Below are 14,778 nucleotides of genomic sequence, written 5' to 3'. Positions count from 1 at the left end.
ACCAGAACTTAGGAATCCCAGGGTTGATTGTAAATTTTGTAATGATTTTGGAGGTTGGAGCAGCGCGCATTTTTCTAAACATTTGGCTGCCAGCCTTTTCCCTTCACTTGAAAGCTCATATCTGAAAAACAGGACACTGAGGTGGGCAATTTTTGATTTTTTAAAGTTGAATTTGTAGCCCTCAGATGCAAACCCCAAAATTATGGTATTCACTCTGTTCAAGTGCTCCTCTAGGTCATCATCCGTTAGATAGATATCATCCACATAGGACAATGCCTCTTCATCCAAATTTTGAAGTAATTCAGTTACTCTAGCTGAAAACAACCCCGGGCTGTTTTTATACCCTTGGGGGATTCGACAAAATTGAATCTGCGACCCCAGCGCGGAGAATGCAGTTAGTTACCTGCTTTCAGGTGCTATATTTTGGCAGAAAAATCTATTTGAGAAATCAAGTGTTGTTTTATATTGTTATTCATTAATGCGGCACAGTGTGCATTTTGGACTGCAAATGTCTGAGTGCAAATGTTTAAATGTCTATAATTTAAAACAATATGAATTGTCAGGTTCCATGACCGGAAACAAAGGATTATTCATCGATGAGGTGCAATTTTTGATCACCCCTTGGTATTCAAGTTGATCTAAGATCTCCCTGACCTGTTTTTTAGCTTCTTGCTTTATTGAATACTGCCTCTGTGCAGTTGGAGTATTTTTTAAAGGAATGATGTGGTGGGTTGAATCCTCATCCCATCCAACATGGTTTTTGTACAATGCAGGGGCTTGGGCTACTGCCCCCTCCTGCGCATATGTGTGTTTTAGGTGCCTGGGAATATGGTATGACAATGCCGGTAAAATCACTGTTTCCCCTTTAGGGCAATCTATGAAGAATCCTGGCGGCTAATCTAGTCAGCTAATAAAATATTATAGCAAAATTTCAAGTTCTCCCAAAAGAGACCTCTAACTGTCCTGCATTTGTCCCCCTCCATTTGGAGTGTTATTTCATATAACTTGTGTGGGACACTTACCCTAGTATCAGGTGTTTCCGCGTGATATAATCATTCAAGTCCGCTGTCACCAGAAATGCCATCAGGTTCTGGCGAGCTATTGTTACTTCTGCCGCACTGTCTAGCATTGTCAGAGCCCATTCCCCATTCAATAATCGAGTCCTCAGAAGTCTGGGCATGTTCAATCTTTAGACCTACAACCTTCTTCTTTTGAACTGTGGTTTTTGCTTTGGTTTCTCTTCTTTTTTAGTAGTATAATCTTTAGCGTGCTGCTTGTCTCTGGATTTTTATGCTCTTCTTGTCTGTCTGACCGTCCTTCCCTCTCTGAGTTTTTCGATGAACCCTGAAAGGAACGAGAGGAATGTTTATTAGTATCCTGATACCGGTCAGGTTTCCTAATATTATCCCTATTCCTAAGGTTATACCTCTTTTCGGAGCGCTCCTGTGGAGGAACTCTACCTCTGGATTGAGATCCGTTTCCTTTAAAGTTTTGTCCCACTTTTTCTTTGTTGAAGCAGGTGTCTGCTTGGAAGTGACCTTTTCAGGACTGCCCATCAGTTGTGGTTTTAAAGCTTTCCCACCCAAACTGTCTCTGCCTAATTCTGCATATGCAGTTTCAATTATTGTTGGTAGTTTGTGTTCCTGTTCTAAAGGACTGAACTCCCTTAGGCATTGGCGGATAGCCACTGAAGCTGCTTCCCATTTAATATTAGCTAATATTATAGCGGAGACCTGGGCATAGTTACCTAGTAACTTCATCCCTAAGTTTAGAGCAGGCTCTGCTCCGTACCCATTTTGTATTTGTCTCAATACGTCTGGTACTACTGCTAATGATGAGATACCATGAGTTCTGGTATAAATGTCTGCAAAGACTGTACCCCAAGTGGTACAATCCTCTATTCATGGTGTTATCCCCATAGGCAAGCAGATTGTTAGCATTCTGTGTTTTTCATACGGGTTAGTATTTGGGAATACTGCCTCTAGCTGTGTTATTTTCTGAGCTACCCAGAATGGCATTTGTTCACGTTTTGTGGGCATTTTACCCATCACCGCGTGTAATGTTTGTGGTGTGATTTTAGTTGCTGTACTCTGAGCTTGAGTTCCATTTGTTGCAACCATTGCTGGTTGGACTGTAAGTGTCCTCATGACGAATTGCGTAAAGTTTCTGTATATTTTTATTAATTCTTTGTGCTGTGTGACTAAGTATCCTGGTGGCATTGTTTCAATGTCAGGAAGTGTGTAGGCCGCTAATAATGGCCATGTTGCCCCTTCTCTTCCGAGCGGGGTGAGTCTCACTCTTCTTCTTATATGGGATAGGCACCTTTGAACCAGTATAAGTGTTCCTGGTACGTGAGCAGAACTTCAATGTCCTCAAACAGACAATATTCCGCTGGTGCATGGGAGCTGTATAGGAGTGAAATATTTTTGTCCTTGCATTTGCTGCTGGGAATGTAACCCACTAATAAAATACCTCTGTTCTGTATGATTTGTGTGCCTCAATCACGAAAGCTACTATGCCACCCCTGGCCGTTACACCATGAGCAAGTAGTTTCAGGGTGACTGTATTTCGAAAATTCTCTTCAATCGAAATTGCATCTGCATTTTCTTTTTCGTCTGAGACGTGCAAACTATGCACAATTCCTCCTGCGTTTTCAGTCTTCAGTCATTTTTTAGAGGAAGAAGTATTTTTCAAGGAAACTAAGATAAGGTGTTTTGGCACAATTTTAGGAACACTGTGTCCTTCAAGCTTGAGTAACCAACAGCCAATAATTAGGATGTTTTAACCTACTCAGCTTGGCGGAGTTTGGACCCAACCACTCCAGACATCTATGGTGTTTTGTGAGTAGGGGTCTCTGAGAATAGCACGACTAAACTACTCAGATTCTACTGTTAAATAAGTACCCAACCAAAGTTGGGCGCCATGTCGTGTAGTTCCTATATAACCTATACAGGATCTGCATGTTTGGATAACATAAACTGTGGGACTGGTTGCAGACTGATTCAGTGTACCCTCACCGGATATGTTAGCCTGTCTGTATCAGCTAAATCACAGTGCCCCTATAATCTCCTTTTACCAAGGAGAGAATAGGTTCTGGCAATCTTAGAACATGACAACCCTGATCCCTCAGGATCGTGGAAACAATGTACTACTTTTCGCTCAGTCACTCGTGCTTACTTAGTTTGTCTCAGAGAGATACACAGAATAAACAAGCTGGGCGTTTTCAATAAGAATTAATTGAACAGTTGTTATTCTAGTGTAAAATAGATGAGCTGCAACAACCATTAGACAGTAGCAGAGATATATGATTAGAAGTACTACGAAAGTAAAGGGATGGTAAAGTTCTACCATCTTGTAATAACCATGAATACATACAAGTACATACAACACATGATAAAAAGTGCGTACTCCTACGATGCCTCCCTAACTAGATGTACATAAATGTACCTATCATCTGTGTAGGAGTTAGGCCAAGAATCCCTCTAGGATCTAGTCAACCCCATTACCTGAGAATGAGAGAATATGGGACCCCGTCCTGGTCTCGAGTTGAACACCTCGTGAGGGATGTTAGACCACTGCGAGCTAGAGTGTCTGCATGCAGGAACCTCAGCGTCTCTGGTCAGTGTGTCAGCTGGGAAGTATCGGTCTTGTCTGTCCTTCTAAGCAAGATGTGATGTATATATACCCATAGGTCTCCCCAGGGGTCCTACCTTGCTGTTTTACTGTGTCGGCCTAAAGGATGACGTCGGGCCTGAACTTTATACAGAGATATTATACAGGAGATGTTAGTCCTGCTGTGCTTCCAAGATGCCTCATGCATAATGTATGAGATTCGAACTAGATGGAAACCCGCGGTCTGATTGCAGTGTTGTATCTAGGTAAAAGGTCAGTCCCTAAGAACCGTTATGTTTGTAATGTAGGGAAGAATATAGGTGAAAGGTTGCAATGTTGCCTGCGCCTATATAGGGTACCTATATGGAATATAACAATACATGAAACAAGGTGGGGGATGGGCTTGAAGGTGGGGGTTCGCCGCTCACAGGTAGGCAGACCAAGCAGTCATGTCCCAACCCTTCCATGAGGCACACCACCAAGCAGGCACAGCAAGGACGTTCTTAGGCCTCACTGATTACTACAGGAATATTGTGGCCAGCTATGGAACAATAACTGTCCTGCTGGCAACCCTAACCTCCAAATAGCAAATGAAAGAAAGTGACTGAGGACTGTCAGCTTTTGATGACTTGAAGGACACAATTTTCAATACACCAGAAGGTCCCTATCTCAAATGAACCCTTCAAACTGTTGCTTCCGACAAGCGAGTTGAGGCAATCTCAGCCGCCTCTACGAGAAGGGCAGAAAGCTTCCGGTTTTCTTTATTAGCCAAAGATTTCTGTCTAGAAAGCAGAACTGGGCTGCCATTGAGAAAAACTGCTTTGCACAGTATCGCCTTACTTATTTGCCATGAGGTTTGTGGTCCAGATGGATTGCAAGCCACCCAAGTAGTTGATGGATATGAAGGAATAAAACAATAGGTTGCTCCTATGGTCAATTTATTTACAAGGATTGGCTTCTCAGTGGCGCACAAGGCACGGTTACAGCACAGGACTGTGAAGCAACATTTCTGCTGGTTTTTCCAATCTCATGAGTGGACTTCTCTGCGTCACTCAGATCTAGAGGCCTCTGTTGGGATGGATAGAATGAGGGCCTCTGGTGTTTTCTGCCAGTCTTCTGAAACTGGTCTTTTCACTCATCCATGAGGGACATGGATGTTGCAAATGTGTACCATTTAGTGTGTAGAGGATGCTTGTATGGAACATGTGTGATGCCATAGCCACAGTGGGAACCTTTTTGTCTTTATTATAATCTAGTGGTACCTAATTTGGGGCATACAGGCAGAGCCCAGAAAGCAGATGTGAACTGCAGGGCTGCCCCATTCTAGGCTTCCACTGTAGTAGGTCAGACTGACGAATAGTAGGGAAAGGAGAGAGAGGACTCATTTGAAACTAGAAAGGTCCCCTGCCCTTTCCTAGCCAATTGTTCTTTAAAAGGGCTGGCACCTACACGTTAACAGATAGTTAAGTTGTACAAGCATTACGGTCTTGGTGCCTTTTTTGGGGTTTCTCCAGCATATTAAACTCCGAATTCCACCCGATCTACCCACAACCACTATCATAACTTACTATTGAAATGCAAAACTACTGTCTGCCACTTTAATATACAGTTAGAGTAGAAACTTCCAGCCAGTGTGCCATCATTTCTCTACCACAAATTGGGGTCCCACACCAGAGGCAATCAAGAAATTATTTTGTATTCTAGGTCATAAGTAACTACTTCCATCTCACCTACACATTCTCAGAACCAGAAGAACAAGTTACTTACCTCTGGTAACACCTTATCTGGTAGAGAGTCTATATAGCAGCAGATTGCTTACTTTAGAATTATTCCATAATGTCAGACTGGATCTGGACATTTTTTGTGTGCAGTATCCCTGCATGCTGTTAGGTGGCATCATTCGGCTCTGCATGGCGTCGTCCAGGCTGAAAGTGACGTGTGTGGTGCCTATATAGGCACCAACCCAGTGCACTGACGTCAGTTTCTTTTTGTGAGTTTCCATTCCAGGAGGACAGAGCCACGAAGATCACTGACCACTAATGTGATAAAACTGGGGAGCAGACTTGACCATAGAAATCTGTTCACAAAACGGGAAGGATGGGTAGGGCATTAAAGATTCTGCAGCAAATAGTCTCTACTAGATTAGGTATTACCGAAGTTAAGTAATTTGCTAATCTGATAGAGACTTCTAGCCGCAGATTCCTTACCATAGAATAGATACCCAAGCAATACCTCCCAAGAGGTGGGTCTGTAAATCATTTTCACACAAAAAAAGTCCTGCAAGACCGAACAGGTAAAGTGCCCATCCCTATGGATCTGACTGTCCAGGCAGTAGTGCTTGGTAAACGTGTGCAGAGATGCCCAAGTTGCTGCCTGCCAGATGTCCAGGACCAGAACTCCTCGAGCTAGTGCAGTGGTTGAGCAGACAAACCTTCAGTGGGTTGCTTTTTTTTCAATGTGTAGCAGATTTAAATGCAGAACATGATCCAATGGGAGTTGGTGTGTTTGTACACAGCCTTCCCTTTCTAGGGCCTCCATACCCCACGAAGAGTTGATTGTCCACCCGGAACGGTTTTGTGTGGTCAAGGTAAAAAGACAACTCTCTTTTTGGGTCCAGCCGGTCCAGCCCTTAGAGGGATGAGGCGGAGTGCAAAAGTTAGGTAAAATGAAGGACTGGCCTACATGGGACAGGGTGACAACCTTCGGCAAAATGGATGCTCAAGTCCGAAGGGCTAGTTTGTCATGGCAGAAGGAGATGTAGGGAAGCTGAGAGGACAGTGCTTGTAGCTCACTGACCCTCCAGGCAGATGTAATTGCCACAAGAAAGGCCCTCTTGTTGGTGAGGAGCCAAAGAAGACAAGAACAAAGCAGCTCAAAGGGAGTGCATATTAAGAAAGTAAGAACGAAGTTCAGGTCCCGTTGAGGCATAATGAAGGAAGATGTGGGAAACGTGTTGTAGACCTTAAAGGAATCTATTTGCAATAGGGTACTTGAAGAGAAAGGGCTAATCTGACAGCCAAAGAAAGGCTGAGATGGCAGATAAATAACCCTTCAAAGTGCCCAATGCAGAGCCTTACTGTGCTAGGGTAAGGATAAACAAAATAACCTAGGAAAGGGGAGCAGATAAGGGGTCACTCTGTTTCTCAGCACATCATGCCACAAATGTATTCCAATGGCCAGCATATACCATCTTGGTTGAGAGAGGCCAGGCTACCAAGATAACATTGCACACTTCGGGCAGATGGTCGAAAGCTGTCTACTGTCGCTGCTCACTCTCCGTGCATGAAAATGGAGGGTTGACAAGCTTGAATGGAGAACACTCCCCTTCTGCTGCAACAGAAGATCCTTCCAAAGGGGCAGCATGATCGGAGAACCGATAGCCATGTTCAATAGCTCTGGATACCAAACTCTCCAAGCCTAGTCCAGAGCCATAAGGATGACTTGGGCCTGGTCATTCCTGATCTTCTTGAGAACTCTGGGCAGGAGTGGTATGGGAGGAAAGGCATGCAGGAGGCCTGAGCTCCACTCGAGACAAAAGCGTCCTCGAGCAAGAGTCGCCTTGGAAACTCCAGCACACCAAACTGCTGACATTGCGTGTTATGGGCAGTGGCAGACAGTTCTACCCAAGGCTCGCCCCCTGCTCAAAGAGACCTTGCACCACTTCCGGATGGAGACACTATTCGTAATCTGCTAGACATCTTTGATTCTGTTCATCCACTCTGGCATTCAGAGAGCGCACCAGGTGTTGAAGCACCAGGGAAATGACCTTATGTTCCAGCCATTTCCAGAGGTGCAAGCCCTCTTGACACCTGCCCTGTTTGTTGCAGTACCATTTGGCAGTGATGTTGTCCATGGACACCTGTACGGGCCTCCCCTTGATGGAGAGTAGAGAGGCTTTCAATGCCAGTCAGATCACTCAGAGCTCCAATAGGTTCCTGTGGTGTCCCGATTCTGCCGGAGACAAGAGGTCTCTGATGTCCACGTCTCCCAGATGGCTGCCCCATCCCAGGAGTGACAGATCTGCCCCTATTGTCAGATCTGATTGAGGAAGGGAGAGGAGTCTGCCACTGCCCAATAGCCCTCACTGTAGATCTTTTGCAGTGCACTCCAAGATCTGGTTCCTGTCGGAGAGAATCCCCTGATGATATGCCCACTGGAACTTCAGGTTCCACTGCAGAGCCCGCATATGACGGTAATGGTTGTCGGCCACAGAGTGGTGTTAAAGCGGCGGGACTGGTTTAATTTCAACTTTGCGATACCCGCCGGAAGATGTTGAGGGCTCCTATTTTCACTTTCACCACATCGAGGATATATTTGGATGCACGTGGTGGTGCCTGACCTACTTTTAGAAGGTCCGGGGGATCAGAAACCATATAGTGTACCAGATCTCATCGAGTGGGATTTATATTCGTGATGTGAGGACAGCGTTTTGCTAGGGGGTCACTCCCCAGATACTCAAGCCGGTGGGAGGCACAGTTGTTCCCTTCACCCTAGTCCTGATGAGGCCCGGAAGATATAGGGGCTGAAACGTGTCGACAGTTCATGCTTTGGAGGAATCCACTCAAATCAAGAATAAATATTGTATTTAAGTGCAGATACACATGTACAAAATGACTTAGGGGTTGTAGCAGATACCCTATGTGTATACAGGATTACCTCACAGTGTATTGCTATTAATGAGGATGTGAACACTGACACTAAGTAATTGGGGTTTTAGGCTACAACATATACAAGATGATCTGTTTTATGAACAGTTAATATGTACTTAAACAGTTGATATGTACTTTATTTGTACACAAGAGTATATGTATGTATTTGTGTAGATGTTTTCTGTTTTTGTCCATGTTTAATTTTTCAATAATACAATGAAGAATTGTTTAAACAAGGAAGTCTGAGTGGTATGTGGTTTTTGCTGCAGTAGAAATTAAGATTAGATGCTGGACCTTGAATAGGGTAATTAGTTGTACCCTATTAGTAATTTTGAGATATCTATTCCTCCACGCTACCTTTTTGTATAATGAGCCTGCATATGACAGCAGGCATGTGTCACAAGCAGGATGCAGGATGCCGTGAAGCATAGCAGCCTCAGAGTCAGTCTCACAGAAACCCAGGACAGAGGCTGAAACTTCTGTATCATAGCCTGAATATGATGGACTGGCCATTTGGGGGGATAAGCCTGAAACTGCACTGTGTCCAGAAGAGCCCCAATAGAAGGGTATGTCTGAGAAGGGGTCAGGTGTGACTTCCGCACGTTGATAGTGAACCCCAGTGAGCGCAGAAGGTCTACCGTAGTCTGGAGGTTGCACACGACTGCCTGGGACGAGCCCGTTGTTGAGATATGTTATGCTATGTTACGACTATTTATTGTGCGCACAGATACTCCAGCCAAGGAGCGTCCTGGCGCAGAGACAAGGTAGCACGTAACACAACCACAGGCTAAAAACAGAAACTAAGAAACAGCTAAAACAAGAAGGTTTTTATAGCCCTCCGAAAGGTCAGAAGGTCCTCCAGCAAGCGGATTTCAACAGGCAAGGAGTTCCATGCTGACGCAGCCATTACCCTAAACGAGCGGCCTCCCATGCGGCTAAGCCTGAATCTGGGAACCACCGCAAGGGCCAGACCCTGAGAGCGAAGGCTACGGGCAGGGACATACAAAGACAGACAACTCGACAGGATTTCCGGGCCTGTACCTCTCAAGATTTTAAAAGCAAAGCACAAAACCTTGAAGAGGATGCGCTTCCTGACCGGAAGCCAGTGTAGGGAGCGAAGGACACCTGTCACTGAGCAGAATCTGGGCAAGCCAACAATCGCCCTCGCCGCATCATTCTGAACCCGTTGTAAGCGGGTTAGTTCAGCCTGGTTAGCCCCAGCCAGGAGAGAGCTGGCGTAATCCAGGCGGGAGATGATAGTAGCCTGGATCACCAGCTGCCTGGTCGGGGCGTCAAAGAACTTGAGAACAGGTCTCAAGCCCCTCAGGAGACCGAAACAACAGGCCGCGGTTCTTTTAGTATGGCCTACAAAGGAGAGGCCCGCATCCAGCCATACCCCCAGATTTTTCACTTCCGATACCGGGATCGGAGTAGGTCCCAACTCTGAGGGCCACCAGTGGTCACCCCACAGCTCCACTCCCTTCCCGACGACCATCACCTCTGTTTTAGTGGCGTTTAGCTGAAGGCAATTGCCTGTCAGCCAGCTAGCCACCGCCTTCAGTCCGGACTGAAACCTGGGGGCCTCAATCTCCGCATCCCCACTGAGAGTAACCGCCAGCTGAGTGTCGTCAGCATATGAGACCAAAGTAAGGCCCCACTGCCTAGCGACATCAGCCAGCGGTCTCACGTAAAGATTGAACAACGTGGGACTCAGCGAGGACCCTTGCGGAACTCCCATGGCCAGTGGTTGGTAGTTGGACTTGAAGGGAGGGATGGCAACACAGAAGGAGCGGTCATCTAAAAAGGAGCGGAACCATTGCAACACCTGACCGCCAATGCCAGTCTCCTCGAGCCAGTCCACACCCGGAGATGTTTAGGGCACCCCAGACGCAAAGGTAGATAGATTTTACCACTAACGCGATACCTCCACCCCTGGACAGCCTATTCAAGGTGTACATAGAATAGCCGGGTGGGCAGGCTAGATTGGTAATAGCGGTATCAGCGTCCTGTAGCCATGTTTCCGTCATGGCAAATACGTCTGGAGCTTCCTCCTCAATGAGGTCATAGATATGCTGATAGTGTTTCAGCGCAGACCTGACGTTTAAATTCAGGATCTTCAGAGTAGTAGGAGTGTCTGTAGTACGGCGGTCTCCGAGGAAATAAACCTTGGGAGAGGATGCGGAGAGTCGAGAGCCCACCCATTACAAGGGCAATGATATGGGCCACGCAAAGGGTGTACCGGTGGAAGGGTGCAACAGTGGCTTACCTGACCGATGGCAAACAGGCAATCCCGCGAGTACGTCAGCATGGTGGACCCAGGATGGTATGATAGTCCTTACACAGAGTACCGCGACGTCCAGCGCGTCCTTAGCGCGGACGGGCGCAGACGGGCAGGACTCTGGCACGACTCCGGCCACGCGAGGACACGCCCGCTGCGCGATCCCGCTGCGCTAGGGGAGGAGCTTTAAGTAGGTGTTCCCAGGCTGCTCCTGCGCACTGAAGCGCTGGAGGGTAGAGACACCTCTATCCACACACCCCACTCCAAAATGGCGGCCAAAACGGACAGGTCACCCACCCCAGAGCCAAATCCGCCAAAACGGCAGTGCAGGGGCCAATTATGGTGCAAATAAAGGGCGCTGTCTAAAAGCAGGTATACAAACAAATTAAACACAAAAGTTGTTAAAAATCATGAAGGTGAGAGCAAATGCGCGCAGAGCGCTCACGCAGCTACCTTGTCAGGGGCGGTTTCAGGAGGGACTCGCCTTAAGTAGGTGTTCCCAGGCTGCTCCTGCGCACTGAAGCGCTGGAGGGTAGAGACACCTCTATCCACACACCCCACTCCAAAATGACTGGCATCCCTGTTCTCCAGAAATGAACTGCAATCACCACTATCACCTTGGAGAACACCCAATTGTGCTGGTAAGGCCAAAGGGTAGCAAAAAAAACTTTAGGTGCCCGTCACCTACAGTGAACTGCAGGTAACGTCTGTGGTCAGGCAGGACGGGGAGTTGGAAATAAGCGTCCTGCAAATCCAACGTCAACATAAAGTCTCCTGGGTCCAGGGCAGTCAGGAGCATTTTGAATTTCTCCTTTTTTAGGCGAAAATAGAGAGGGAGCTGGTCTAGGGTAAGACCAAAGCCTCTGTCCTTCTTTGGCACCAGAAAGTAGCGGGAATAGCAACTAACCCTGGGTGGTAAACTCCGCTTGAATTCCGGCACTCTGCGTTCTACGGAGGAGTACGAAATTCCTGAATTCCGCCATTCGGGCACGAAGTGGTGTTTTCTTTTCTATTCATGCGCCTGAGTTTTCTTTTTTCGCTCAGCCCCGAGAGCCAAGACTCTCAGGCCCCTTGCGAACATGCACAAGCCTTCTCACACCGCAAGAAAGCTCCCGCTAGACTTCGCACTCACTCACACAACTTCCGGCTGCGACTGCACCAATCTGGCATTCTTAGAGCCAATTTGAATCATGAATGGAGCAGTTGAGCATCTTTTTTCTTGATAATGCAGCTGAGAGGCATTTGGAGTGAATTTTCTTCTCAAACTGGCTCTTGGAGTTGTTTGTTCTGTGCGAGAAGCCTTATGTTTTAAACTTTTTTTAAAACCAGAAGCAAGTGCCCGATAGACTCCAACTTCCTGTTCCTGTCCTGCAGGCTCCTCCCAGTGCTTTGTCCCTCTCCTGGTCACTTTTCATTGGGAATTGGAGCTGGAAGGATCAATCTCCTTGTCTGCTGCATATTTACCATTGGATTTAAGGACTTTATTTTTGAGATATCACAAGTAAGTTGAAAAAATGGATTATAAGGGTGTTGCTTGTTTGACTGGAGGCATGCACCTGGATTTATTTGTACTTTTATTTGATTTTTGAAATTTATTGTGGTGGGTAGCCTGCAGTTTTAGTAGGGGGCTAGTTTTGTGTGCATTAAATTTATCTTCTTTTGCAAAAGAAAAATGTTGCACAGTTCAGTACATTTTCTTCTCCATGTTTTTGATTAAGTTTGCCATATTAATTTATTTCACTATATGGCCTAATTTTCCAATGGCCCTTCTGGCCAGTAGGTCCTGTACTATTCATGGGTGCATGAAACAACTGTTTCTGGGGTGTCTTTAGAATTGAAACATCATTTAGGCCGTGGGTGGCATTGGATCAAAATACAAAATGTGGATTATTTTGTGTTTTTTTGACGTTTTTCCCACGCAAACAGGGTTTAGGTGGTGTAATGTCTTTGGAGGATGTGTGTTGTGAAAATATTTAGTCCAGTTACTTTTCGATTTTGGCATTGTTGAATTAATGCTGTGTTCTCTGTGTTACCATGCCTCTTTTGCCTGGCCACTGCGTGTGTGTATGTGTGTTTGGCATAGGTCACCATTTGCCTTTGTTCTTCAAGAAACCAGGGGCCATTTTGTATAGTCGGTGTCCACCCTAGGCCTCCTGCTTGTTGTTGTTGTTGTGACCATGTGGCTGGCGGCCATTTTGTGTAGCCAGCCTGTGTCCTTTCCCCTTAGGCCACTTTTTCTTCTTTGTTTGTTCCCATGCCCCTCTCTTTTTCTTCTTTGTTTGTTCCCATGCCCCCTTGCTGGTTGTTGTTGGTGTTGCAACCATGTGGCTGATGGCTATATTGCGTAGCCAGCCAGTGTGCTTCCCCCATAGGCCTCAATTTCTTCTTTGTTTGTTCCCATGCCCCCTTGCTGGCTGTTGTTGCAGTTGTGACCATGTGGTTGGCAGCCATTTTGTGTAGCCAGCTAGTATTTTTCCCCTATAGGCCAGCATTTCTTCTTTGTTTGTGGCCATGACTCCTTGCTAGTTGTTGCTGTGACCATGTGGCTGGCAGCCATTTTGTGTAGCGAGCCAGTGTGCTTTCCCCATAGGCTTGCATTTCTTCTTTGTTTGGATCCATGCCTCCTTGCTGGTAGTTGTTGTCTGACCATTTGGCTGGTGGCCATCTTGTGTAGCCAGCCATTGTTCTTTCTCCATAGCCCTGCATGCCTTCTTGGTTTGTGGCAATGCCTTCTGGCTGGTTGTTGTTATTGTCTGAATATGTGGCTGGCTGCCATTTTGTGTAGCCAGCCAGTGTGCTTTTGCCATATACCTGCATGTCTTCTCTTTGTTCCCCATGCCTACTTGCTTGCTGTTTGACCATGTGGCTGGTGGCCATTTTGCATAGGCATGCAGTGAGCTTTTGCCATAGGCTTGCATGTGTTGTTCTTCTATCATTATATTGTGGCCATGCCTCTTTGCTTGCTGGTCCAGCATGTCGTTGGTTGATGGGCATTTTTTGTAGGTAGCCAGTGTGCTTTTGTCATAGACCTGCATGTCATCTCTCTGTTCCAAATTCCTTTTTGCTCTGTGTTGTTGTTGATGACTATGTGGCCATAGCAGGCAGCCATTTTGTGTGTCCAGCCAGTGTGGCCCATTGCCATATGCTTGCGTGGACGGTAGTGCCATGAGATAGCAGTTTAATACATTTAAAAAATGATTTCCTTGAGGATAATGTCACTTATTTATATATTTTTAAATTTTATTATTACATATTTTTTGGAGATTTTTTTTACCATTTTCATAACATCTGGCTTTAATTAATCAACCCCATAACCATAAAGCAAACTGTTACAGCTTTAGAGTTTTGTTGTTGCGCTTTCTAATCCTTACAGAATATACAGTCACCATGACAGTTTATATTGGTGTAGTTTTCCGTTTTAAGAATGAACAATGTATACTATTGTTAATTATTTATAATAACTTAAGTAACCACTTTAAGGGGCACATGCATCAAGGTAGGCTTTTGCGAGTCCTTAATTGCGAGTATTAAGGAATAGCAATTAAGGACTCGCAAAAGCCTATGCATGTAGGAATCGCTATTAAAATAGCGATTCCCAAACACTCCTTAATTGCAACTCGCAATTTGCAAGTCGCAATGAAGGAATGGCTTGCCATTCGTTCCGATGGGCCTACAGGCCCATATGAATGAATGGGAAGTTGAATGCGCAATTTGCGAGTACCAATAGGTACTCGCAAATTGCGCATACAATTTGAAGGGTGCAAGGGGGCCAAAAGGCCACCCTGAAGCACCCCCCAAAAAAAGGTAGGTATGCACTTGTGGTGCACAACAATGCCCTAAGGGCATGTGTGTGTACCACAATGCACTTGATTCTAAATTGTGAAAACGCAATTTGCGATTGCATAATGCCTCGCATTTAGGGGATCGCAATTTGCGATTCCCTAATTGCATTTGATATTAAGGGAATCACAAAAAATAGCGATTTCCTTAATTGCAAATTGGTAAAAAGGTACATGCATCTCAAAAGGCCATTTTGCAATCGCACACAGACAAATTTTGCAATTCGAACTATTTGCGATAGCGAAATGGTTTGATGCATGTGCCCCTAAATGATATTGTTTGTTTGTTCTACTACTTGAACTGCAACACTGCCATGTTTCACTGACGTTTTTCTTGCTTGTTTGCTTCTAGGTTCACAAGAGAAGAGACATCAACCACAGTACTGCCAGACAGAAGGCC

Source organism: Triturus cristatus, chromosome 7 (genome assembly GCF_964204655.1).
Source record: "Triturus cristatus chromosome 7, aTriCri1.1, whole genome shotgun sequence".
NCBI classification, from domain to species: domain Eukaryota; kingdom Metazoa; phylum Chordata; class Amphibia; order Caudata; family Salamandridae; genus Triturus; species Triturus cristatus.
Note: the sequence above shows the minus strand (reverse complement) of the source record.